Source organism: Macaca nemestrina, chromosome 2 (assembly GCF_043159975.1).
Source record: "Macaca nemestrina isolate mMacNem1 chromosome 2, mMacNem.hap1, whole genome shotgun sequence".
Lineage (NCBI taxonomy): Eukaryota > Metazoa > Chordata > Mammalia > Primates > Cercopithecidae > Macaca > Macaca nemestrina.
Window position 1 is genome coordinate 126,635,395 of NC_092126.1, and position 26,413 is coordinate 126,661,807.

The window sequence follows — 26,413 nt, forward strand, 5'->3', positions numbered from 1 at the left end:
GTTATGCTTAGATCTTTGCATTTCATTCTGATTCTATCATCATCTTGTCAGTTTATACCAAAAACAACATACTGAGATTTTGAGATTACATTGAATATATAGATCAGTTTGGGAGAACTGACAACTTGGAATATTGTCTTCTTTGTATTCATGTGCATGGCATATTTACTTAGGTTTTCTTGTGTAATGTTTTATAGTTTTTAGTGGTAAACAGTCTTGTGTAGCTTTTGTTTGATTTATTCTTTGGTATTTGATACACTTGATGCTACTAAATGGTACCTGAGTTGCTTTTTAAAAATGCCAATGCATATGCCATGTGCTCTAGAGATTCTTATATAATTAGCTTTAGTATTGTAATATGCAGCCAAGTTTTGAGTACTTCTGTTGTAGATCTATCTTTTTGCCTGCTTTAGGCAAATCAGTTGACCCTTGGAGCTATCATTTTATTATTTAAAAATATGCAATAAGATTATCTGCCTCACCAGTTCAAGAATATTCTGCTTTTAATTTGATGCTGAATGTAAAACTCAGAAGCATAATAGTTTGACCTAGATGCTTTATTTTTAAAGGTAGATGACAAAATTAAATTTATTTATAAAATACGGTAAAACTGAACTAATTTGAAGTTGATTTGATCACATTAGCCTGAGGCCTCAAAACTCTGAAGAGTAAAAACAGCAGTCATCAAGATGATGTGACTTTTTCCCTTACTCATAAGCAACCCCTCCTATGTTTCATTTAGGCCCTGTTTATGCTTATGTCCTCAACAATTCTAACTAGCTTGATTATCAGAATTTCCAGACTTCAACATAATAGAAGAGGCAAGAAGAGTAGTGTAAAAGCCAAGACCACCAGAGATAAACCCATAAACATCAGGAAAGCAACTGTGACAGAAACAGCAAAGACAGAAGGGCTTAAAAAATAGAAGGCTGGGCCCTTTAGTGTAAGTATAGGAACAAAATGCATCAGGAGCATAACATTGGAGAGGATTATTTTATTACACACAGTTTTGTATCTAGTTATCAGTATTTAAGCCCCCAATTAGCATCAAAAAAAAAAAAAAAATGCTGTGTGCTTTTTTCAAAGATGGCAGGAAAATGAGTAACATATTTCAAAGAATTTTCAAAAAGAATAATTAAGGTAGAATTTTGGCTTTTCTTCTATCTGAAAATACACTCAAATGGTATTGCTCAACTCCTGGAAATATTAGACAAATGGTATTTTCATTTACCACCTCTCATTGGGTAAAGAGGTAAGCCCTTTCAAACCTGTCTCATTCTATTACACTTTATGAGAAAATGCTATTAAATACCACCTGCACAGCTCTATGTGTATGTGTGTGGGGGGGGGGAGGAGGTGGAGGGAGGACATCTGAAGTCATCTCTTGAAGAGTGAGTGTCCCAGATTTAACCCTTTTCTTTATAGCCTTATTTGTCATTTAGATGGTTTAGACCTAATGGTTACGATCTTGCCTGACTCCTTCATTTGATTTCCCTATGTTGTCTTCAGAAGCAAATTTGGAAGCAGAATATTTCCATGGGAAACTGAATTATTTTTCCCTGGAGCTGCATTTCACCAATTTCTGCTCCAATACCTCTATACCAAATTCTAAAATAGAATGATCGATATTGCTTTTTATTTGTAAAGTTAGACTCCATGAAGCCATTATTTACCATATAAGAAGCCAGAGCACATATTTGCTCACATTGAGATAAACTAACGCTAGACAAAAGTCCCCCAAAATATCTGGGAAAATCCCAGGGATCTGGCTGACAGATGTTGCTTTGTGCCTACAAATAAGCAAACACATCTGCAAGAGCCAGACCTTTGAGCATTTCTGTGCTTGAAATCAGCAAACACTAATTCAGTCAACAAATATTTATTCAGCTATCTGCTCTGTGTCTGAGGCTGGAGATAGCTATCTGGTCAACCGAATCATGGCCCTGACCTATAGGCCTATGAGACTGGGTTGCCAATTACCACATTGTAAAAGTTTCCCAGTGTTAGCATTACAAAGAAATCTACTCAACATTGGAGTTGCTCTATTTACTGATTGAAAGAAGCCTAGTGCCTTAAAAGAATTGAGATATGGTTCCTCAAAAGGTTTTCTCAGCTGTAATTTGGGATGGCAAGTGGCATATTACGGAAAGCCATCTGGCTTCGTGGCTATGATGGACAGAATCTGGAGCATGACTCCTCAGTTCTGGTCTCAGCACTACCACCTATTAGCTGTGTGATTGTATGGCCGTTTATAAACTTCTTTGGTTCTCAGTTTTCTCATCTATCAAATGGGAGTAACATTAATACCTTCCTCATAGTTTGTTGCTAAAATGAGTAAGTGAGTTAATACATGTAAAGCATTTACGCAAGTGCCTGGTTCTTAACAAGCTATCACACACAGTGGCATAGGGGTGGGAGAGGCTGTGGCTGTGATATGGCCTAGGGGTGGGGAGAAGTGTTTGATTGATAACACTGTTTAGAATTTCTGATGCTTGATGATAACAAGCAGCAGGCTGATTGTAGTCCAGTTTATTACTGTTTTTAAATTGCTCACAGGCAATGCACCCTCTTCGTGCCGGCACCTGGGCAGTCTGCATCTGTTCCCCCCAGCCCCCAACACTAGGTCCATCAGGACCACTTATCCATTTAAGGAAGTTGTTTTCTCCATATTTAATCATCAAAATCTTTGGCCTTTAAATTATAGGTTGGTGACTATGCATAAAAAATTGCTTCAATAACTAACAGTCGCTAAACATTTTCTATGTGCCAGGCATGGTGTCAATTTCTTTAAATGCTATATTTCATTTAATCCTTACATACATTTTATGAGGCACATAACTTATAATCCCCATTTTACAGATGAGGAAACTGAAGCTATAAGGCAAGATTTTTCCAGCCTTGGCAATATTGACATTTTCGACTGGATGATTATTCGCTGTGGAGGCTGCTTTGTGGATTGTAGGATGTTTAGCAGAATCTCTGGCCTCTACCCACAAGAGGCTAGATTGTGACAGGCTGTCAGTTGTGAAAACAAAAAAAATGTCTCCAGATATTACCAAATGTTCCCCGACAGTAGGGAAAGGGGGATAGTAAACCCCATTTCCTCACTCCATTAGAGAACCACTGTTATAAAGGATAAGTAGCTTCTCCATCTTCTCTCAGCTAGAAAACGAAAGAATTAGGATTTTAATTCAGGCAGTTTTAACCATATGTACTATTACATTCTCATCCAGTGCAGTGGGGTCTCAAATTGTTGTCCTGAGACCAGTAGCATCAGCATCTCCTGGTATTGGAACTGCAAATTCTTGAGTCTTGCCTCAAACATATTGAATTAGAAATTCTGAGGGCAGGATCCAGCTCCGAGTGATTCTGAAATATGCTAAAGTTTGAGAACCACTGGTGTAGTTCAATGTTTCTCAATGTCGGCTTTACATTAGAATCACCTGAGGTAGCTTTTAAAAAACACTGATCTTCAGACCTTATTCCAGACCAGCTGATCAGAATCCCTGGTGTTGGACCAAGACAATCGATGTATTTTATGCTTTTTTTTTTTTTTAATTTTTAAGCTCCCCCTAGTAATTTTAATGTGTAGCCATAGTTGAGAGTCGTTGGTCTTGTGGGAAAAGTAGTGTCTGTTCAGGACCAGGGCTTCCAGTCTCCATCCAAATCAATCTTGGACAATATTCTTACTCTTTCTGGGCTGCAGTTTCCTCGTCTTCCATATAAAGGCGCTGGATTAGATGCTTCTTTCACTTTCTGGCTTACATTCCCAGATGCTAAACTCCTGTATTTTAAATGATTAATCACCTCCATCTGATAGTGACCCTGGATAAATTGCTTATTCTTTTTGTACTTTGATATTTTCATCTGTAACTGGAAAGAAATACTGGTGTTGGTTTTTAAAAAAAAGTATATGACTAAGACAGAGAGAATTCTGACCAAGAAAGCACAAAAGAGATGAGCCTTCTTGTTCTGTGGTTTGGTGCTCTGCAACTACTGAATTACAAAGCAAGTGGTCTGGTTCTTTTAGCTCTGCCTGCATGGCCTTGATGTGGGCACCATGACAGTTGGTACTGTGCCACCCAAGAGATTCAGAGGAGATTTTATAAAAACAAACACAAAACCTCTTCCATAGGCAGTCTGGGTAGACTATGCTATTCTGGGTGGGGCAATACCTATTATCCTGGATAAATATTCCTGTAGGAATCTTAGATAGGAGCAGATGACAGAGATCCACACCCCAATCCCTAAAATACTGAGCTGTTGTCCTAGCAACCTGGTTAAGATTTCTTCCTTTTATCATTTGTCCGATGCCCTCTATTTTTCCTTCTCAAGATGTTCATGTAGTGGAGAAATCAGGCTATATGGATGCAATGCCAAAAGAAAGAGATGAATGAAAGCCATTTTCACTGTATTCTTGAGAAAGAGATGAAATAAAAACGGAAAAAATGGAGGAAGGGAAGGCCCATGTAGGTTGACATTGACTTTTTCATTTCTTCCTTTAAATAAAAATATAACCAGAGCTAATATTCCCATATATTGCTAAAGGAAATTCATTTCCAGCAACGGAATAGCAGTAGAAACTCTCCAGAGGCAGTGCCCAAACTTATGTGCATGAGAATCTCCTAAAAAGCTTGATAAAAGTCTCAGCTTTCCCCAGAAATTCCATTTTAACAAGTGCCTAAAGATTTCTGAGGCTTGGGTCTGAGGAACACTTATCTAAAACCACTTTTCTATGACAATGTTATCGTGGCAAATATTATATTGCATTGGTAATTTAAGTGACCTATAATTTTCATCTATGCGACCCTGGATGAATAGCTTCCCTTCTTTGTGACTTGGTTTTCTCATCTGTAAACTAGAGAGAAATATTGGTGTTGGTAAAGAGCGTATGGCTTGGTGAGAGAATTGAAACTGTTTTAGTCTTTCTCCTTTATGAGCTCCTTAGCTCATAAAGAACTAGATCATACGCTAGGTGGCAAGAACTAGATCATACGCTGGTAAACAGCTGGCACTTTAGACTTGTTTGCCAAATGAATGAATGGACAAATTCTTGTATGAATGAATGAATAAAAATGATGGGATGGCAGAAGCCTTAAAGAACATTTTTTCCCCCTTGGCTAAAGCATGTCATCAAGATTTCCAAATTGTATTAAAGTTACTAGCCCACATACTTTACCAGATCACCTTCCTAGAGAATCAAGATAATGAACATTATCCTTTTACTTTCTTTGGAAAATCTGTTTTTGTTTTCCAGATCACAGGGCTGAACAATTCTTAGTCACAGTGACCTGATCATATATTAACAGACATCAAATTATTAGACTCCTGAGCTACGTAAAGTTCTTCTCAGTTCACACATTCCCAGGCAACCAATGACACATTTTTTTTTTCTTGCTTTAAAATAGGTGATTTTAAAAGCAAGTGTGGTTTCACTGGTATATATACTCTTTCACTGGTATATCTCACTGTTTTAACTCTACCCTCTGATGCAACTATCACATTTTCCTTTTTTATAACAGTACTTTTAAAAGTATGTGTATGGAATACTACTTGGCAATAAAAAAGGAATTGACTGCTAATGCACACAGCTTGGATGGATCTCAAGGAAATAATGCTGAGTTTTAAAAGTCAGTCTGAAAAAGTTACATATTGTATGATTTCATGTATTTAGCATTCTTAAAATGGCAAAATTATAGAGATGGAGAATATATTAGTGGTTGCCAGGTGTTAGGAAGATGGGAAGGGAGGGAGGTGGCTACGGCTATGTGAGAGGTAGCGTGAAGGATCTTTATAATAAAACTCTTCTGTATCTTGACTGTGGCAGAAGTTATATGAATCAACACAGATGATAAAATTGCATAGAAGAAAATATACATCCACATACATAAATGAGTATATGTAAAACTGATGAAATCAGAATCAGATGTATTGATTATATCAATATCAATTTCCTGGTTGTGTTATTGTACTACATAGAAACATAAGATGTTACCACTGGAGGAAAATTGGGGAAGGATATGTAGGATCTCTCTGGATGACTTTTTACAACTGCATATGAATTATTTTTAATTATCTCAAAATAAAATTATATATGTGTTATGTACGTGTCTATGTATATCTGTATGTATACACACAATACACACATATAAAGTAAACCCCATTTACACAGTCGCCTTAAGAAAGCAGAACATCATTACACCACTGTTGGGTCTGCATCCTTCTCCCTGATGCCAGTTTCCCTTCCTCACCTCCAAGAGAAGACACTCTTCTGAATTTTGTGGTTTTCATTCTCTTGTTTAAAAATAAAAATAGTTTTAACACATATATGTACAGGAAAGATTTTACCAGTATAGTTTGAAATAATAAAAAGCTGGACATAATACAAATGTTCACCAAAAAGAAAATAACTAATAAGTTGCAGTCAATTCATACAAAGGAAAACTAGGCATGAATGAAATAAACTACAATTATATGAATCAACAAGGGCAAATCTCAAAAATATAATTTTGGGTAAGAAAACTAGTAGCAGAAATATATCCATATGATTCCATTTATATAAAATATAAAACCTGTGTGCAGCCAAAAATATTGTTTAGGATAATCCATATTGCAATTTTACTTTAGAAACTGAATTATCAAAACCCTGCGGCTTTGGAGGAATGTGGGAGAATTGGATCAATTATCTTTAGGATCATGGAAGTGTCATATATATGGCTTTTAGAATTTTTCTCCTAGTGACCCTGGTTTTATTTTTAGAATTGGCTTCACATCACTAGAGAATGATTTGAAGTGGAAATGGTGTAATTTCTTCCATTTCTGAGAAGTCATTTGAAAGATAGTGCTGGTTGCCACTTGAAATTTTCTTTACTAGTTCCAGAGTGATAAAAAATCACTCAAAGTTCATCTCACTGGATGGCTTGAAGAGTACCTTGTTATTTTGGAGAGGAACTGAGAACCTAGGTAACACATCATGTGGACTATGTAAATGCTAAATATCAGTCACTATTATGCGAGCAAGGTCTAGCTAGTACAGATGCTGATATGCATTGGTACAATTTAAAGAAATCAGTTGGTTTGTCTTTTTCAATATCAACCTTTTTCTTTCCTCTGAGGATGTGCATTTATCGGGCTATGACTACCTTGAGGATTAATGATATAACAGAAACACTGTTGGGGAACTCATTACTATTCTAAAGACTTTACATGTATTGACTTACTTAATCCTCACAACAACCCTGTGGGGAACCTGAGGCATGAATGGTTAGAGAACTTGCTCAAGATCTACACAGCCGGCTAGGGGCAGAGCTAGGATTTAACCCCGGGCAGTCTGTGCTCACAACAATTATAGTCAACTATCTATACAAAGCTAAAGACATATTTGTGTGTTTAATGTGTAGACATTTTGGAAGAGATAATGGAAAAAGTCAGTCTAAATGGTGAACAATCTGAAACATATATTTAACACACATGACTTTATAATTATTCAGTTCATTAAGATCACTCTCTTTTAAAAATATTTTTAATTTTTGTGGGTACATAGTAGGTGTATATGTTTATGGGGTACATGAGATGTTTAGATACAGGCATGCAATGTTTGATAATCACATCATGGAAGATGGGGTATCTATCCCCTCAAGTGTTTACCCTTTGTATTATGAACAATCAAATTTTACTTCTAGTTACTTTAAAATGTACAAATAAATTGTTATTGACTATAGTCATCCTGTTGTGCAATCAAATAGTATGGCTTACTCATTCTTCTTTTTTTTTTTTAACCCATTAACTATCCCCGCCTCCTCACATCCCTAGTACCCTCTCCAGCCTATAGTAATCATCTTTCTACTCTATATCTCCATGAGTTCCATTGTTTTGATTTTTAAATCCCACAAATAAGTGAGAACATGCAATGTTTGTCTTTCTGTGCCTGGCTTATTTCACTTAGAATAATGACCTCCAGTTCTATCTATGTTGTTGCAAATGACTGAATCTCATTTTTTTGTGGCTGAATAATGCTCTACTGTGCATAAGTACCAAATTTTCTTTATCCATTCATCTGTTGATCAACACTTAGGTTGCTTCCAATTTTTGGCTGTTGTAAACAGAGCTGCAATAAATAGGGAAGTACAGGTATCTCTTCGATATACTGAGTTCCTTTCTTTTGGGTATATACCCAGCATTGGAATTGCTGGATCATATAGTAGCTCTATTTCTAGTTTTTTTGACGAGCCTCCAAACTGTTCTTCATAGTAGTTTGTACTAATTTACATAACCACAAACAGTGCACAAGGGTTCCCTTTTCTCCACATCCTGACTAGCAACAGTAGTCAGGAATCTCTGTTTTTAACAAGTACCTCTCCTCTGACCCTGCCCAATTAATATGTTTAGTTATAGTTAAAAGCAATATATCAGTTAATTGTGCTTCCCAAAGAGAGATCCTTGAATGGCCAGAGCCAGAGTCATCTAAGGTGCTTGTTAAAAAAATACTTTCCTGGGCCTCTTGAGTCAGATTCTCTTAATAACTCTCACATGGGAGGATCACTCTTTTAGAACAAGCTCCATCTTCAGATGGGCAGATGTGGTGAGAAATAGTTCCCATCTATGAGCAGAGTAGGGACAGGGTGTACAGTACTAGTAGTACAGACATTTTCTTCATTCCAGATGAGATTGATTACCTTTTTATTGGCCTCACAAATTTTTTCACCTGTGAAATGCCAGTTATTTCCTTAGACCAGGTTCTATTAGCTTATTTGCAATTGGCAGATGTTATGTATTTTGTATTCACATCTGGTAAATATTTATTGAGCATGTACTATGGTGCCAGAGGCAGTTCCAGGCACTGGAAATACAACAGTAAAAAATGGCAAGTTTTCCACTGTCTTGAATGTCTATTCTATTGGTGTATGGGGAACAGACAATAAAGTACAAAATAAATGCTATAACGTTTGACTTTTATAAGTACTATAATGAAAATTACCTCAACATAATGAGAAAAAAGTAACTAGTGCAAAGGGAATAGTTTGTTTGCTGAAACCAATCGTAGCAGGTGCCTTTGGAGACAAACTTTGGTTGAACAAGCCTGCAACTAGATAAATAGATAGAGAGTAGATAGATAGATATAGATATAGATATTTCAAATCGCTTTGCCCAGGACTGTGCTACAAAATGAGAAATAATTAAAAACATGAAAAACCAAGGTGTCTACTTTCTGAGTTATTCAGATCGAGTTGAGACATGCTATGTTTGTGTATAAGTTTAAGGTGGTTTGAATGGCAGGATTGAACAGTGTGTACGAGAACTTTGGTTCAGAAAATAATAGTGTCGCTATGAACTAAAACAATCAGGTATAGTCTAAGTAACGATTTGACTAAAATCAGAGTTTTAATCAGGATTTTCCTCCATTAACAGGATGAAAATGCATAGAAAGAATATTCTAGGAAGAGAAAAAAGACAACATGAGCAGAGAGACCATGAGCATGGAGTGCCATCGTGCAGCACTGCACACGGGGGAAAGGTGTGGGAAAAGGGAAACAGGATCGATTCATGCTCTGTTTACTTTTTGTTTGACTCCCCATCCTGTCTTTAGTTCTCTCTTTTTTCCTTAAGTTTTTTTTCTTTCTTCTTCTTTCCCTTTTATTTATTTTTTTTTTTCAGAGGCAGAGTCTCACTCTGTCACCTAGGTTGGAGTACGGTGGTGTGATCATGGCTTACTGCAGCCTCAAACTCCTGGACTCAAGTGATCTTCCTCCCTCAGCCTTCCAAGTAACTGGAACTACAGGCTACTCCCAGCAACTGCTCATTGCTAATATTTAATGTTTTTTTTGTTGTTGTTGTTGTAGAGATGGAGCTTCACAATGCTGCCCATGCTGGTCTCAAACTCCTAGCCTCAAGCAATCCTCTGCCTCAACCTCCCAAACTGCTGGGATTAAAGGTGTAAGCCACTGTGTATGGTCCTTTATTTCTTATCTTGCTTTTCTGCTTACTCAAGGCATCAAATGGGACATTAGTAATAAAATACACCTTTCTGAAGTGATGAAAAGAAAACAAATTTTCCTAAAGTGTGAAGGTAATTCTCTTTCATTTCATCTCACCTGTAGTGCAAACAGCCTAGGATTTGGGGATAGATTCTAACCTAGGCCTTTCTGCTTATGGGATGTGTGGCCTTCTGAGTGGTTTTTTTTTTTTTTTTTTTACCTCTTGGAATCTCACTTAATTCATCTGTAAATGGGGATTAATATTTTCCTTGGATCACTGGAAGGATTGAACACATTCATATTTTCACTATGTTCAAAATTTGCCACAAACACCAACTTTTCTACTTGTGAGATTCATTCATTTATATATTTATTGCTGGAGGCCATTCTTCTCCTACAACCTCTCTGTTCAGTTTTGTTCTTCCAAGTTTTACTTATCTCTGTTTCTTTGGCAGAGAATCTGCTACATACGTGATAGATGGCCATGTGATGCTTAATGGATAAATGAATGAATGGAGTAGGACCACCCCGAACTCTTGTTTCTATGGAGAAGATCTGAGAGAAGACTATGAGTTGCTGCACTTCTTCATGGGTCCCAGTTACCCATTAGTCTTTTTTTTTTTTTCTAATTCACAAGATTACATTAGGCCTCTGATTACCATTCCTGCTATAATGTTGCGAAATGGCTTCCAGGATGTTGGCTAGGAGAAAATAATAGAACTTGGCTTTGAGTCCTATGAACAAAAAGCTCTGAACAGATTCTAACAGTGTTTTATGACATTATTCCTTCCATTGTATGCTGTTTTCTGTATCCTTGCTAATATGTATTGGTTAAAAGTGTCTCAAAAGAGTAGTGAGAAGAGAAAAATGAAATCATCCTAGAGTATGTCTCTTACAGAACAAGAGACAGAGCAGTGGGAGGGGAGTAAGATAATCAGTTATGAAATAAAGCAATTTGGAGAAGGGACAGTAAGGGCAAATAAAAAAGAAAAAGAAAGAATATTACAGTAGTGGGGATAAAGGAGAAATTTGTGGAAAATGTTCCTTTGTCAGTTCTAAGACTCCCAGGCCCCTGAGGGAGATTCTGAATTCTTTTTGCCTGAATGTTAAGATGAGAAGACCTAGTTTTATTCCTGGCTGGAAGGCTAGATAGGATTCTTAGGGTTGTACAGCACTGTATGTTCAAATGATGCAACCATCAGCAGTGACATGGTCTCCTCTGAATCACCGCCTGCTAGGTACCTAAGCTGTGCTTGCTTGCCTCTAATGGTGTGGACTTTGCTATGCACAGCAGAGACCCATTTCATACTCATTCTTCCCTATACAGAGCTGCAATCTGTTTCTCTGTCATTTCTATTTGCCAGGATCCTATGCAAATGCCAATGCTTACTGTTGGGTGACCTTGGAAATGTGATATAATCAAAGTCAGTTTTCTCACCTCTAAGATTGGGATAATGGTATCTAGTTCACGAAATTTGGGTAAGAAATAAATGAAAACAGTCCATGTCAAACAATGAGCATCCCCAGGTCCTTATCTGTTTTTCCTTCTGTAGATTACCATTTTCTCACCAATCTGAAAGTCTTTTTGTTAATCTACCATCTTCCAAAATTCTTCTCAATTTTCAGATTTTATCAAAATTATTTGGTGACCATCCCCCCATACCTCCAATCTAATTTTGCATGACCTACACAGGGAACTCACAGAGTTTCATGAATGCCAAAGGATGTAGTTCACCTGATGTGCTGGTTCGGGTTCCCTGCTAATAAGTTAAAAGTCTAAGTGCTGCTTGTCCCTTGCCATCCAGGTCCACAAATCCACGGAAGCCCTAAGATCATTTGGATAAGTTACCAGTGATTTCAGGGAAGCATATAGAGTGAGATCTAGCTGCTCAATAGCCTAAGTTCATATTTTATCTGGTTATTTTATTTACATACTTTTAATCTTCTTTTGTTAGAAAAGCAATACACAATCACTGAAGAAAAATGAGAAAATAAATGTGAACAAAACATCCAACTTAAATAAAATACCCATATATAGCTGTTTTAGAACTATTGCTTATTTTCCTCCAGAATTTATTTCCATTTGATATACAAATAGAAAATAAGTTGTATAACTTGAGATTATTTTAAACAAACAGATGAATAAATCTTCTGTTTGACTCAACCACTTATTTTGAAAGTTTTTGAAGTTCGATGTCACCATTGTCTATTGTTGGGCAACTAGGATTACAATTTTTTGATTTTATACACAATATCCTAGTGAACATTCTTGTACCTATATCTCTTTGCACCTGGATGACTATTACCTTAGAGCAAATTTCTCTATGTGGGACTGGTGGGTCTAAATGTATATATGTATGTGGGGGGTTTTGTCTGTTAATTCATACTGACAAATTGACACCAAGAAAGGACACACCTACACAGTTTACAAATGTGCTTACTTTCTCATATATTCTATGATTGTGTATTACTAAATAAAAATAACTTAAAACCATGCCTCACTCAATAAACGTTAGCTACTGTGCTTACTGTCATTATTATTCTATTACTGTTGTTTTCTTGATATTGTCATTATTTTCCATTTCTTCCCAGTGAATATCCTGTGATTTAATTAAAATGGATTATTTGCTTTTTCTTGGAAGTAGCCCACATGTCAAATCTCTGCATCTTGCTCATGGTGTTTGCTCTGATTAGAATGTCTGTCTCTTCCTCATCTGTCAATATTCTATCCATCCTTCAAAGTCTATGTTACATAAAGCTCCTTCATTAAAGCTTTTTAAATTTTCCCCTGAAGCCATCAACTGCATGATCTATCTCTTCATCTTTTGAACCCCGAATCGCATTTGGGACATCCCTTTTTGAATTACAGGCATTTGTATTCTTGGTTTAGGACATAACTATTAGAGTATAACTTGTTTCTTTGACTGAGAAATGTGTGCTTCATAGGTGCATTGCCTGTAGTGCCTAGTATCATCATAGGGACATAGTAGGTGTTAAACAAATGACAAACTGAAGGGGCCAGATGTTAATGAAGTGTGATAGTCTTAAGCATCTTTACAAAGAACCAGTTGTTTACTAAAAAGAAACGAATTCATAGGCAAATCATCACAACAGGAGTTTGCTATTTCTTTTTGCGATATATACTGCTCTTAGATACTTTCAGCAAGGCACAGGCACACTTAATAATTGTACTTGAGGTGGCCTTTCTGGAAACTTATATCCCAGGAGACACATTTTTGCTTCATTGGCTTCTGCAGGGGTCACAAATCTGACCACTCTCCTACTTTTTGTTGGCCACAGGATGTTTGCATAGAATGATCAGAGATGATTTGTTACACAGAAGTCAACAAAAATTGCTGTTGATAACAGGGAAAATCCCTTGCATTAGCATAGATATATTGAGTCCATAAAGTGATTTCACAGATGTTATTGCACAATTTCCAAGGCCAACTGAAGAGGCTTAAAACTCTGTGGCTAGAAATTTAAAAAAAAAGATTAACAAAATTCTCCATTTCTTTTGGTATATCAGATACCACTGAGTATCGTGTTCTTAGTGGGTTCTCAGTGAATAAGGTGTCCACCCACCAGGACCTAGAAACCCAGAGTGGCATCTCAAAAAAAAAAAAAAATATATATATATACAATCGTTACATTGATTTAAACACTTACCCTGAACCCTAGGTTTGTACTCATTTCTCATTCTCCAGCTGAGACAAAAGCTTAAGAGTATGACTAAGGACTTGTCAGGCAACTTCAATATCTAATGACTTATAGTCATTCCTGATAGCCAGAGATGGGGATCATGACGAATCCAGCCCGAAGATATGCTTTTTCAGGTTAATCTCCCAGGCTAAAGTTGTTGTTGTAATAGTGGCTGACACACTGGGATTTCTGAAAAACCTGAAAGGAACTTAAAGGATTTATGGATAGAAGCTTGGATCTAGATGGCACCTAAACTCTAGTTCCAGTCCTATTATTTGATGATTTGCCATTTTCAGGCAGTCCCACCAGGATCTGTCTCAGCTTGAGAGATGATTGCCATAGGATCAATACTTAGTACTGCAGTGTTTCAGGCTGCACTCTCTAGAGTGGGGGTGGAAGGCAGCTCCGGGTGTTTACTCAGCCCCAGGCAAAAGAGGGAGATCAGGAGAAGAGGAGTGTGATTTGCAGAGCCAGGAAGCCTTACGGCCCCAGCAGTATTAGACAAAAGCTTCATCTCTCTTCATATGGAGATGTTTTCTCTGTGGATTAAATAATTTTGAGGGAATGAGTGAAATGCCCACTATACTATGCCTTCTGTTTCTCCACAACTCGGGTAGACCCACTTTAAGAAAATGTAATGAAAGGAAGCTTCAAGTATATTCATGATGTTTTATTTCTTATGCCAAAGGATAAGTATGCAGTTTTCTTTGTATTTTATTTCATACCTTTTGCTCTATTTTGAATGTTACATAACACAACAGTTTTTAAAGGAACAAAAGAGAAAAATATAGGGCTTTGCATATTTGGTTAATAAACAGTTAATTTGTGATGCTACAATATTTTTCCTTTACACAAAAATTACGTTTCTGGTGATATGGAACTAGCATGGGGTGGGTAAGGGAAGTAAAGATCGGGGAAAAGCCACGGTACGTGGGGTTCACATTCATGAAGGATCTGAAACTTGGTCATTTGAGATTATGTGGTACTAAGGTTATCTTATAGTCACAGACGTAGAGTTTCAAGATCAAAAAGGAGGCTCATTTATCAATTTTATGCTAGTGTCCCAGCACTGAACCACATAGCCTGAAGTACATTGTGAATTGTTAATGTAAAAATTATGCATATTCATATACACATCATTACTTAAAATTATACGTTGGCATTTCTTATATTTTTACATATGAAAATATTGGAGGAGTCTGTACTTTCTCTGACTGTAAAGGAGTCCTGTTGAGGAGCTGCTACAGCACAGAGACAGATGATAAACTCTGAGTTCAGAGAGGAAGGTTCCAGTCTCAGATTCACAGCAAATGGACCATCGAAGTCAGGGCTTAGAGCCTTCTTTTCTAAATAATCAAATGTGATCAAATGTGTGACTGTGATGAAGTGAGACTCCTTAAAGGCTGTAAGCATAGATTACATGTCTTATGAGACTGATGCACTGTTGGCTACACTAAGAGGGCAGCCTCTTGTATATTTTAATGTTGGTTAAAGTTTCATTGAGTCCTTCCTTTGTTCCTAAGCTCTTTACCTATATTTTCTCATTTAATGTTCCCAACATCCCATGTGATAGCCCCTATGATTATAACTATTTTACTGATGAGGACATTGAGGCTTAGGAGGGTTAAGTAACTTGTCCAGGTTCCACTATTATTAGTTTTGTGAGCAGGTATTTGAGCTAAGGACTGTCTAACCTCAAAGTCTATGTGTTTAAACCATATGTCATGCTACAGTCATTATGGGCAGTCAGAAAGCTCTCACTGATCAATTTTTTGACTGGCATAGAGATAGAGGGCTCCAGCCAGGCCCAAGTAGAGGCAGAGACTTCTACAACCCCCTAGGTATTTCAGCACTACCTGCTTTTATGAAAATCCATTCACATTAAAGTAGAAGTGAACGGTCATTTACTAATATGATTCTTAAACTGTTTGCCAAAAATCTAGCCTTTTTGTAAATGTTTGGCCTGAAGTGCAAGAGGAGAAGAGAAGTTCTGGCTGTAGTACAATTTAGAAAACCATTTTATAATGTTTCTCTTAAGATTGTTCAAATATATTTCGATTTAGCAATAAACAAGAAGAGAGAAAAGGAAGACATTTCAATCATCTGACAAATATTGTTAAGAGAATGCATTGGGATATTTAATTCCTAACTAAATGTCATCTTTTAAATTTCAAATGTCCTTGGGTGGGATGACTAATGAAGTTGGTTTATGGGAAGGCAAGTTTAACAGAATGGTTACATATCCGGGCTGTAGAATTATACCACTCTGGGTATGAATTCTGCTATTTCATAAATGGTGATGATATAGAAAGGAGATAAATAAAACAATTCAAGCTATCCAGTAATCCAAAGCATTTGCCCTAATCATGATTAGATATGTGCCATACATAGCTATCAAATTTTTCACAAATGTATGTAACAGAAGATCCAATTCAAACTCATTTGAAAAAAAAAATTGGTTCAGCTTTAAGCATCATGAGCTACCTTCAAGCTAAAAATTTATTTCATCAGGATCCAGCAACCTGCCTTTATCTCTTGACTGCCTTTTGTTCTTTGTTAGCTCCATTCTTAGATGATTGTCCTAATGGGGTGTCAGGATGGCTGCAAATGAGTTCAGTCTTAGATTCAGTTTTAAGTTCAGAATTGGAATACCTTATTTCTTAGTTTTTCAAGGTACAGTACTAGAGTTAACTTTGTTGAATCAGTTGTCTTGGTCTCTGTTATATCTCTATAACAATTAATGGAGTGAAGAGGATGGGGTGTTCCAGAAGCCAGTACTGTGCCCCATTTCTTGCAAAATCACATCATGCTAGTATGAGGAAAATGATTTCCTAGAGACAGTTGGAGTACTTTTACTAAAGATGGGGTTGATAAATTGTAGGTAGGCAAAAACAACAGAATTCTATATGTACATCTTTTTAAAAAGATCTATGCACTACTGGATACAAACAAGGTGCATTTCCTCACTGGGGGAATATGCATTCTTCCAAAAGGGAGGCTTGCCAGCCACCTGACAATGGGTTGCTGCTTTCCAGGCTGTTCTGAGCTCTGGTTTAGCTGCTGATTTGAAAAGTCCCCTCTTGCATAACAATTACACCTGGCACACCCACTTGGGAGCATGCGGGAGAATTTTCTTCATCCTTTCTTAAAGATGCAATTGTTTCTGACAGCCAGTGTCATCTGCAGTGACAGATGTCACTTCTGACTCTCATTCCCTGCAGACAACTGAGCTCAAGGAGACCGCTAGGCTCTGACAATAGGTTTAACTCTTACCTAGAAAAGCCAAAGCACTGAAATGTTTAGGTTCGTGGGATTCTCATGGTAATATAAATAGGAGGGTGAGGGTTCTTTGTGCAATAGCACACGACTCATGTACTTCCTGGTCACCACTTATCATGTGGTCTTCAAATTATTTGTTCAAATATTCTACAATGTAGACTCTAAGAGAAGCAAACATTGAGTCTTGTGCTTTGCTTTGCCCTTGGTGACTAGCACAGTGCTGGGCACATAGTAGAAGATAACTGTGTAGTAGAAGATAGAGAAATATTTGTTGAATGGCTTATTGAATGACTGAATATGGCAATTTTAAATGAAATTTAGCACTAATTTGGTTATCATGTGTGTGTGTGTGTATCTGTGTGTAATAATATAACCAGGGCCTGTCATTTGTACCTGTTGTTCATATGGGAAATCGAGGCACAGAAGTTAGGGAATTTGTATCAATCCCAATAGGTAATTAATACCATGACTGAAACATAGATGTTTTAGCTCTATTTGTGAAAACTCTTATTGAAATTTCAGCTCTCTTGAATATTTCTTTTTAATAGTATTTCCCTTCATGTACAGCCTAGTTCATTCAACATACATTCATCACATAATTACTGTTTTTCAGACATGTTTACATTCTCATTTTGATTTTGAACCTCACAACAAGGAAGATATTATCCCTACCTTCACCCTATATGAAAAGGTGGAGGCCCAGTGAGTGATGTGAATTGTATATAAACAGGAAAAGAAAGGTTAGCACCAAGAATCAAACTGAGTTCTTCTAATCCCAAGTCTGATGTTTGTCTCCACTGGGAAATGATGCCTTGTAGTCTATACAGTGTGTGGGCATTGGGGGCTCCCTTTAAGTCTCAGAGGCTCTTCTGTCTAGTGAACTTAATGACTGACATGCTTATTTACTGAGCTTTGTTGATGTATGGTTATAAAACAGTAACAGTTTGGTCCAGTATTTTTCACAATTATGACTGCTGTTGGAACTCAGTCTAGACTTTGCTGTTGATTTCTCATTCATTTTTTTTCCAGAAATAAATTAATGAAATGGAATAGAAGGCTGAAAGATCACCATATGCACAATTATCTTTGGATCTTAAGATCTCTGAGTCACAATTTTTCAATGACTGAAAAATGGCAGAGACATAACCTTTTATTTTGATCAGCTCATCAAAAATAAGAACAAGAGGAAAATAAATTTTGAGTACATGGAACATCAGATTTCTTTGTCTAAATACCTAACTTGGAATATTTTCTGCTGATGGCTCAATGCCTGGGGCTGTCTGACTTCTTAACTGAGGTTATTAGTAAAAGTAATATTTTTGAATTCTCAGCTCTACCACTATGGTGTACATATTTTCTTAAATATGAATGCTTTAGAATTTTTAATCATAGATGATAGAAATAATGGTCACAGTGTTATGAACAAATAAATATAATGCTTTGATGACTCCATTTAGTATTTTTCTTCTAATGATCTCAAAAAAGATTTCCATAATCTATGTTATTTTTCATGTACTTATTTCCCAGATGAGCAAACTGGGGCATGGAAAGTTTGAGAAATGTTTCAAAAGAAGATATTTAATTAATTTATTTAATTTTTATGTTCAGTTCAGGGGGTACAAGTTCATGTTTGTTATATAGGTAATCTCATGTCATTGGAGTTTGTTGTACAGATTCTTTTGTCACCCAGCTATCAAGCCTAGTACCCATTAGTTCGTTTTCCTGATCCTCTCCCTCCTTTCACCTTCCACCCTCCAGTAGGCCCCACTGTGTGCTGTTACCACCCCCAATGTGTCCATGTGCTCTCATCATTTAGCTCCCACTTATGAGTGAGACCATGCTATATTTGCTTTTCTGTTTCTGCGTTAGTTTGCTAAGAACAAAAGCCTCCAGCTTCACCCATATTCCCACAAAAGACATGATCTTATTCTTTGGCATGGCTGTGCAATATTCCATGGCTATCTTTACCACATTTTCTTCATTCAGTCTACCATTGATGGGCATTTAGATTGATTTCGTGTCTTTGCTATTGTGAATAGTGTGGTCATGAACATATGTATACATCTGTATTTTTGATAGAATGATTTATATTCCTTTGGGTATACACCCAGTAATGGAATTGCTGAGTCAAATGGTATTTCTGTTTTTAGGTCTTTGAGAAATCACCACACTGTTTTCCAGAAGGGTTGAACTAATTTACACTCCCACTAACAGTGTATAAGCATTCCTCTTTGCCTGCAACCTCGCCTGCATCTCTTATTTTTCGACTTTTTAATAATAGCCATTTTGACTTGTGTGAGATAGTATCTCATTGTGGTTTTGATTTGCATTTCCCTAATGATCAGTGATGCGAGCTTTTTTTTTTTTTCATATACTTATTGGCTCATGTATGTCAAAAGAAGACATTTTAGATTCAAAGGCATGACTCTGAATTCTTTATCTTCTTCACTCTGCCAGGCTGCTGGCTTTGGCTATGCATTTTTGGATATGAGAAATAGAGTCTTAATTAAGACAATTCAAATAAAGTGAATAGCAAGCTGTCATAAGGATTTTTGTGAAGGTAATAAATGCGATAGGAAAGGTTACATGTAACCTCCATGGATAAGATGCTTTGTTTTGCTTCCATGATGCAGAGGTTTTATTTTCACTCATCATCGTGAATGAAAATGTTAACATATATTTAAATGAATAATTATAAAAACAATAGTATGAATAAAAATAGCTACCATTTATTGAGTGCACACCATGTGCCAATCATGATGCCAAGACCCTTACATAGATCAGTTTATCCTCTTAATAGTCCAGTGAAGCTAGTATATTGATATCCCATTTTTACAGGTGAGAAAAACGGTAATTTTAGTAAATTAAATGTCCAGCTCAAGATTATAAAGCTAGTAGGTAAAGGAACTGAGATGGGATTATAGAACTACAGAGATAAAAGCCAGTGCCCTTAGCCACTACCAGAATCCAAAAACATGAGCTGCTGGAGACAAGCTAAATCTAGTGAGATGCTTAGTATTATCTCAGACCTTATTTCTTTTTGTCTTTCTTTCTCTCTCGTGGACCACACACGTGGTCTTCTATTGCTTTCACTAATTTTCTTCTCTTCTCGCACTCTTGACTTGCCTATTCCTTCCTTCTTCCCTGAATGTTTTCTATTCAGACTATGACGTCTTCTTCCTTATGGACTCTGCTTCTTCATAACTTGGGATTGCCATGACCTCTTGCATCTTAATTCTATCTCAGAGGATTAAATCTATCTTATACTCTCATATTTTTAAAAAATACATTAAATACTTTAAGCTTCAGCTCCTGTTGCCAATCACCTCATTTCTTATGAGTTTTAAAATTCAAATTATCAAGAGCAAGAATCCAGTTCGTCCAGTTCCTTTTCGGGGGCCAGCCTGTGTTACTGGGAAGCCTGCATATGCATTGACTGCCTCTACATCCAGTGCCTAACCCTGGTCCACTCCACTGGGATTTGGGTAGGATTAGAGCTGGTTCAACACCTCTCTGGAGTTTGGGTTTTGTCTATAATTTTTAAAATTAATTTCCCATAACATTTACATGACTGTAACATCATCCTTATCCACTGGGACTTTTTTAATTTTTATTTTTATCTCAATAGTTTTTAGGGAACAGGTGGTCTTTGGTTACATGGATAAATTCTTTAGTGGTTGTTTCGGAGATTTTAGTGCACCCATCACCCTAGCAGTGTACACTGTATCCAATATGTAGTGTTTTTGTTGTTTTGTTTTGTTTTGTTTTGTTTTTCTGGCAGAGCTAGCTGAGCTTTTATTCTGGGGGAAAAAAAGAACAATTGAATTATTTTGTACCTGGAGGCATGGGCAAGGGGGGTACCCCAGGTAGTAAACTCCCCTGAGGGTGGGCTGAGGGCTAGGGCTGAGCCTCAGGTGGGTCTTCTTTTCCCTATGCTTCCCTGCACAGCAGCCTCCCTCATAGGCTCTGGGGCAGCCGCAGGAGGGGCAGGCTGAGAGGGGCTGCTGCAGCTGTTCACTTGGGCCAGACTCCAGCTTCCCATTGCGGGCCTCAATCATCTTCACAACTACTGCCCTGGAGGAGCTGGTGCGGCTTAAGAAGCGGGAGCCCGCGCCAGAGCCAAAGCTGGAGCGCAGGCCATAGCTGAGGCCGAGCTTGTGAGGCCCCCATAGGCCGAGCTCAGCACACCTCCATAGCCACTCTGTCTTCCTATGGATACTCCTGTTCTCATCCCAGACTCCAGCCGGCTCTCCTCGCCCTCCAGCAGCTTCCTGTAAGTGGCGATCTCTATGTCCAGGGCCAGCTTGACCTTCATCATCTCCTGGTACTCAGGCAGCTGCCGCGCCACGTCCTGCTTCGTCCGCTGAGGGGCGGCCTCCAGCTCGGACAGCTTGGAGTTGGCATCCTTAACCGCCAACTCCCCTCGCAGCTCGGCATCTGCGATGGCGGACTCCAGGGAAGCCCTCTGGTCTTTGAGGCCCTCAATATCAGCCTGGAGCTAGTTGATGTTCCAGTACATCTAGGAGATCTTACTCTTTGTGCGCCGCAGGTCATCCCGTGCTTTGCAGCCAGTGTCTGCAGCTCCTCATACTTGATCTGGTACATGCTCTCGGCCTCAGCCTGGCTGCAGTTGGTGATCTCCTCCTACTGCGCCTTGACCTCAGCCATGATGCTGTCCATGTCCAGGGAGCGGCTGTTATCCATGGACAGAACCACAGACGTGTCCAAGATCTGGGACTGTAGCTCTCAGATCTCCTCTTCATACAGCTGCCTGAGGAAGTTGATCTCCTCAGTCAGCCCTTCCAGGTGAGACTTAGTTGTACCTTGCTCATGTAAGCTTCATCTGCATTCTTCTTGATGAGGACAAATTCATTATCCATCTCTGTACGCTTATTGATCTCATCCTCATACTTGTTCTTGAAGTCCTCCACCAGCCGCTGCATGTTGCCATGCTCCGCCTCCAGCTTCTGCTTCTCCTGGACCAGTCTCCAGTTGCCACCTAAGGTTGTTGATGTAGCTCTCAAACATGTTGTCCCTGTTGCTCTGAGTCGTCTTCTGCTGCTGCAGGAGGCTCCACTTGGTCTCCAGCATCTTGTTCTGTTGCTCCAGGAACCTAACCTTGTGATGAAGGAGGAAAACTTGTTAAGGGTCTTGATCTGCTCCTCCTGGGTGCACATGGCCTGGATGTTGGGGTTCACCTCCAGGTTAAGGGGGTTCAGCAGGCTTTGGTTGACTGGGATGGTGGTGATGTCTCCCATACCGCTGGTCCCGCCATAGCCTCCACCCAGGTCACCCTGCCCACTTCGGAGAAGCTCGAGGAACTGAGCGGGCTGAACTAGGCGGAGATTCCAGAAGGAGTGGAGAAGCTGCTTCTTGGTCCAATATGTAGTCTTTTATCCCTCACCTACCTCCCACCCTTCCCCCTTATGTCCTCAAAGTCCATTATAACATTCTTATGCCTTTGCATCCTTATAGCTTACCTCCCACGTAGAACATATGGTATTTAGTTTTTTATTCCTGAGTTACTTCACTTAGAATAATGGCCTCCAGCACCGTCCAAGTTGCTGCAAAAGACATTATTCCATTTCTTTTCATGGCTGAGTAGTATTCCATGGTTGTATATACACAACATTTTCTTTATGCACTTGGTTGATGGGAACTTAGATTGGTTCCACATTTTTGCAATTGCGAATTGTGCCATTATAAACATTGTGTGCATGTGTCTTTTTCATATAATGACTTTTCCTTTGGGTAGACATCCAGTAGTGGGATTGCTGGATTGAATGGTAGTTCTACTTTTAGTTCTTTAAGGAATCTCCATACTGTTTTCCATAGAGCATTTTTTTCATATGTTTTTTGGTTGTTTATATATCTTATTTTCAAAATTGTCTATTCATTCCTTTGCCCACTTTTTTGATAGAATTATTTGTTTTTTTCTCTCTGAATTGTTTGAGTTACCTGCAGACTCTGGATATTAGTTCTTTTTCAGATGCGTAGTTTGGGAATATTTTCTCCCACTCTGGGGTTCTCTGTTTACTCTGCTGATTATTTCTTTCGCTGTGCAGAAGCTTTTTAGTTTAATTACATCCCCTCTATTTATTTTTGTTTTTGTTGCATTTGCTTTTGCATGCTTAATCATGAATTCTTTGCCTGAGTCAATACCTAAAAGAGTTTTTCCAATGTTATCTTCTAGAATTTTTATGGTTTCAGGTCTTAGATTTAAGTCTTTTATCCATCTTGAGTTGATTTTTGTATAAAGGGAGAGATAGGGACCCAATTTCATTCTTCTACATGTGGCTTGCTTAGCTGGGACTTTTAAAACTGTATATAATATACATTTCATGTAAAAAATAATATGTAACATATAGTTTAATGTTTTATATATATAATATTTATATAGAGAGAGTTTGAAAATAAAAGGAAATGTCTATGCTTGATTCAGCAATGCTACCAAGTAACAGGGTCTTTCTTTTTCCCTCTAGCCTTATCTTCCCTTTCTGTTAGTATCACTCTCAAGTAAAATTCTTCTACATACAGCTCATGGAAACTGAGACCTTATATTTCTACATGTCCGGGTTTAGCAAAAAGAGGAACTATACCTCTATTTTACAACAAAATACACAAGTCCTAGTAATAAAACCCAGATTGTGTCTTAAAGGCTCATATTAGCTATGGACCCATTCTTGATCCAACCATAGTAGTTGGGTGAGTAAGGAGGCAATGAAATGCTCACATAAGCCAAATAAATAACTTGTCCCCCATAGAAGCTGGAGTTGAGATGAAACCAATACTACATAAACATTTTGGACTCTAAGTAGGGTAAGGGAGATTTTTCAGAGGAAAACTGGGGGCTCCCTCTGAAGAGCAAATGAGTCATGAGCCTACAGATTTTTCCATCACAGCTCGGACCTGCTATGCTGGGTTTTGAGCCTGGAAAGGGAGTAAAGACTCATGCTTTCTATTCTAGGCCACCAGTAGCCTTATCATTAATAAAATTAGTAGAGAGAAAGGAAATTAAACTTTTCATAGGTAAACCTTGGTTTCAGACCTACAGTAAGATTTCCATTTCAGAACTTAGCAGTGTGACCGCTCCTCAGCTGAAATGAACAGGTATGCTAGGTCAGACAGCTTCAGGAAAGCCCAGTTTCCTCATCTCTCCAAAAGATGATTGGATGGGTTCTGCTCCCCATTACAGGAAGAAACAAGGTCTTTAAAGAAAATACAGATGGAAAAACAGGAGGCTGAGGTGTGATAGGAGGCAGATCATCTGGGAAAAATGAGTTTTTTAAAGTTTTGGTCATACTTCTGATTAGTTATGTGACCTCAGGCAAATTACTTAATAACTTTGGGCATCTTCATTTGAAAGATGATGAAATTGAATTTGTTTTTTTTTATTGTTTCTATTACTTTGCTGAAATTCCCCATCTGTTCACACATCTTGTCCACCATTTATTCTAGATTTTTAACCTACATTTTATCATTCTTTAAGTTATCTATGTTATACCGCTAACATTTGGCTTATCTCTGAGTATGTCTCTATTGATTCTTATATTGACCATGGGTCACATGTTCTTCCTTCTTCAGTGTCTCTGTCTCTTTCTCTCTTTTTTTTTTTCTGTGTGTTACATACTACATGCAAAAGAGCAAGAGAGACATAAATAAGCAATATTTGCCTCCAGCAAATGGCATGTTCCTTATTCTGTGAGGCTAATGGTGTTGGGAGCTAAGTCAATCTAATCTAGTTTTAGCTTTGGTGAAGCATTAGTTTGATTCAGTTCACCTGAACGATTTCAGCTTCACAAGGACTTGAGATGTGAGTACTGGTGAGACTTCTGGGGTCTCTTTTTGTCTCAGAGCCTCTCCTAGCATTTTGAATTTGGGTGCTGTTTAGAAATTTATTTATTTCCTACAATATTTACATGTCTTAAAAACATCATCCTTATCAGCTGGGACTTTTTAAGCTGTATATGATAATACATATGTTATGTAAAATATAATATGCAATATGTAGTTTAGTGTTTTACATATATAGGTAATAGAGAGTTGAAAAATAAAAGGAAATGTTTATGCTTGATTAAAGCATAAACTTTGTGGAATTTCTTTTAGTCCTCCTGCCCAACATTCAGCCTTTGGAGCACCATTGAAAGTTGGAGAACCAACTTGTTGAAAACTTGAGATCACCTGGATAACTTTCTCTTAGCTCTCCTGCACTGCTCCTATTCATCAGAATAACACCCTCAAGCACCCAGAAAAAGCCTCTTGGAAAGAACTGGAGAATGGATGCAAAGTTTCTCTGTGTTTGAGCTTTCTTAGGATTATAATCTTTCATGCTGCTTGCATACAGTCATTAAAAATTCATTGAAAGTTAGGCTAGTTTATCTTCATTAGCATTTTACTAGATTTTTCTTCCTCCCCCAATTCTACCAGGGTTAAAGTAATTGTTTTCCTCTCTTAGGAAGGTCTTACCACTTTCTGGAGTTTAGCTTTTTGGGTTTCCTTACCCCCTCAGCCTTCTGTAACTTATCCAGTGTACCCTTATTAGGGATACATTGGAAATGATGGTCTTCTAGGCCTTAATCCTAGGTCATTTTGAATGATACCTTCTAAATCTAAAGTCATTGGCAATCTGAATAAACTGTCAGAGACAATGTGGATATTATATATTTGTGTAATCAGAAACTGCCTCATAACTTCTCTTTTTGGCTTTTTGATAGTTGAATAAAAGACTCAGCAACACAGCAACTAATAGGAAACAGGGGATGATGTAAGGTGATACACCAACACTTGCTTAAGGCAATCCTAGTCAGGACCCAGCATGGCGAGAGCACATAGTGGTTTTGTTCTTGTTGGGTTTTGGCTGCTTTATTTTTGTTATAATTTTGTTTTCTAAGTATTATTTTGTTTGAGGACAATAAAATGTCTTCTTTATATGACAGGTATTAAGGTGGTTACTTTTGCTTTTAGCAAATGCATAGGAGGAAAATCTAAGCTACATTCTATGAAAAAGGGGTAATTTTGGCCAAATATCAAGCAGTTAGGTCATGAGTGGAGTTAGCATCGCTGATGGGTCTCTACACTAGGGATCGAGTTATTTTGGATCTGCTGCTCCATTGTTGCACAGGGAAAAGAGAAAAAAAAACACTTTATACCCCAGAAAAGTGGAGGACAGCGCTTTGACGGGTATCTCAACCTTGAGGCACTGACTCTCTTGCTGACTCAAGAATTCATATCCCTGGGGATTCTAGGTCTAACTTAAGCTCCCAATATTCCTGTTCTATTAATTAAATCATCCACTTCACACAGGCATAAGGAGATTCTACTTAATTTTGAAAAGTCTAACCTTTCTAGCACTTTCTCACATTTCTTAATGTTGGTCTTTTATAGGATGGATAGTTCAGTCCCCAGAAAGTCTATTAAATCATCTACAAGGGCAAATGAATGACATTATGTGCAAGGTG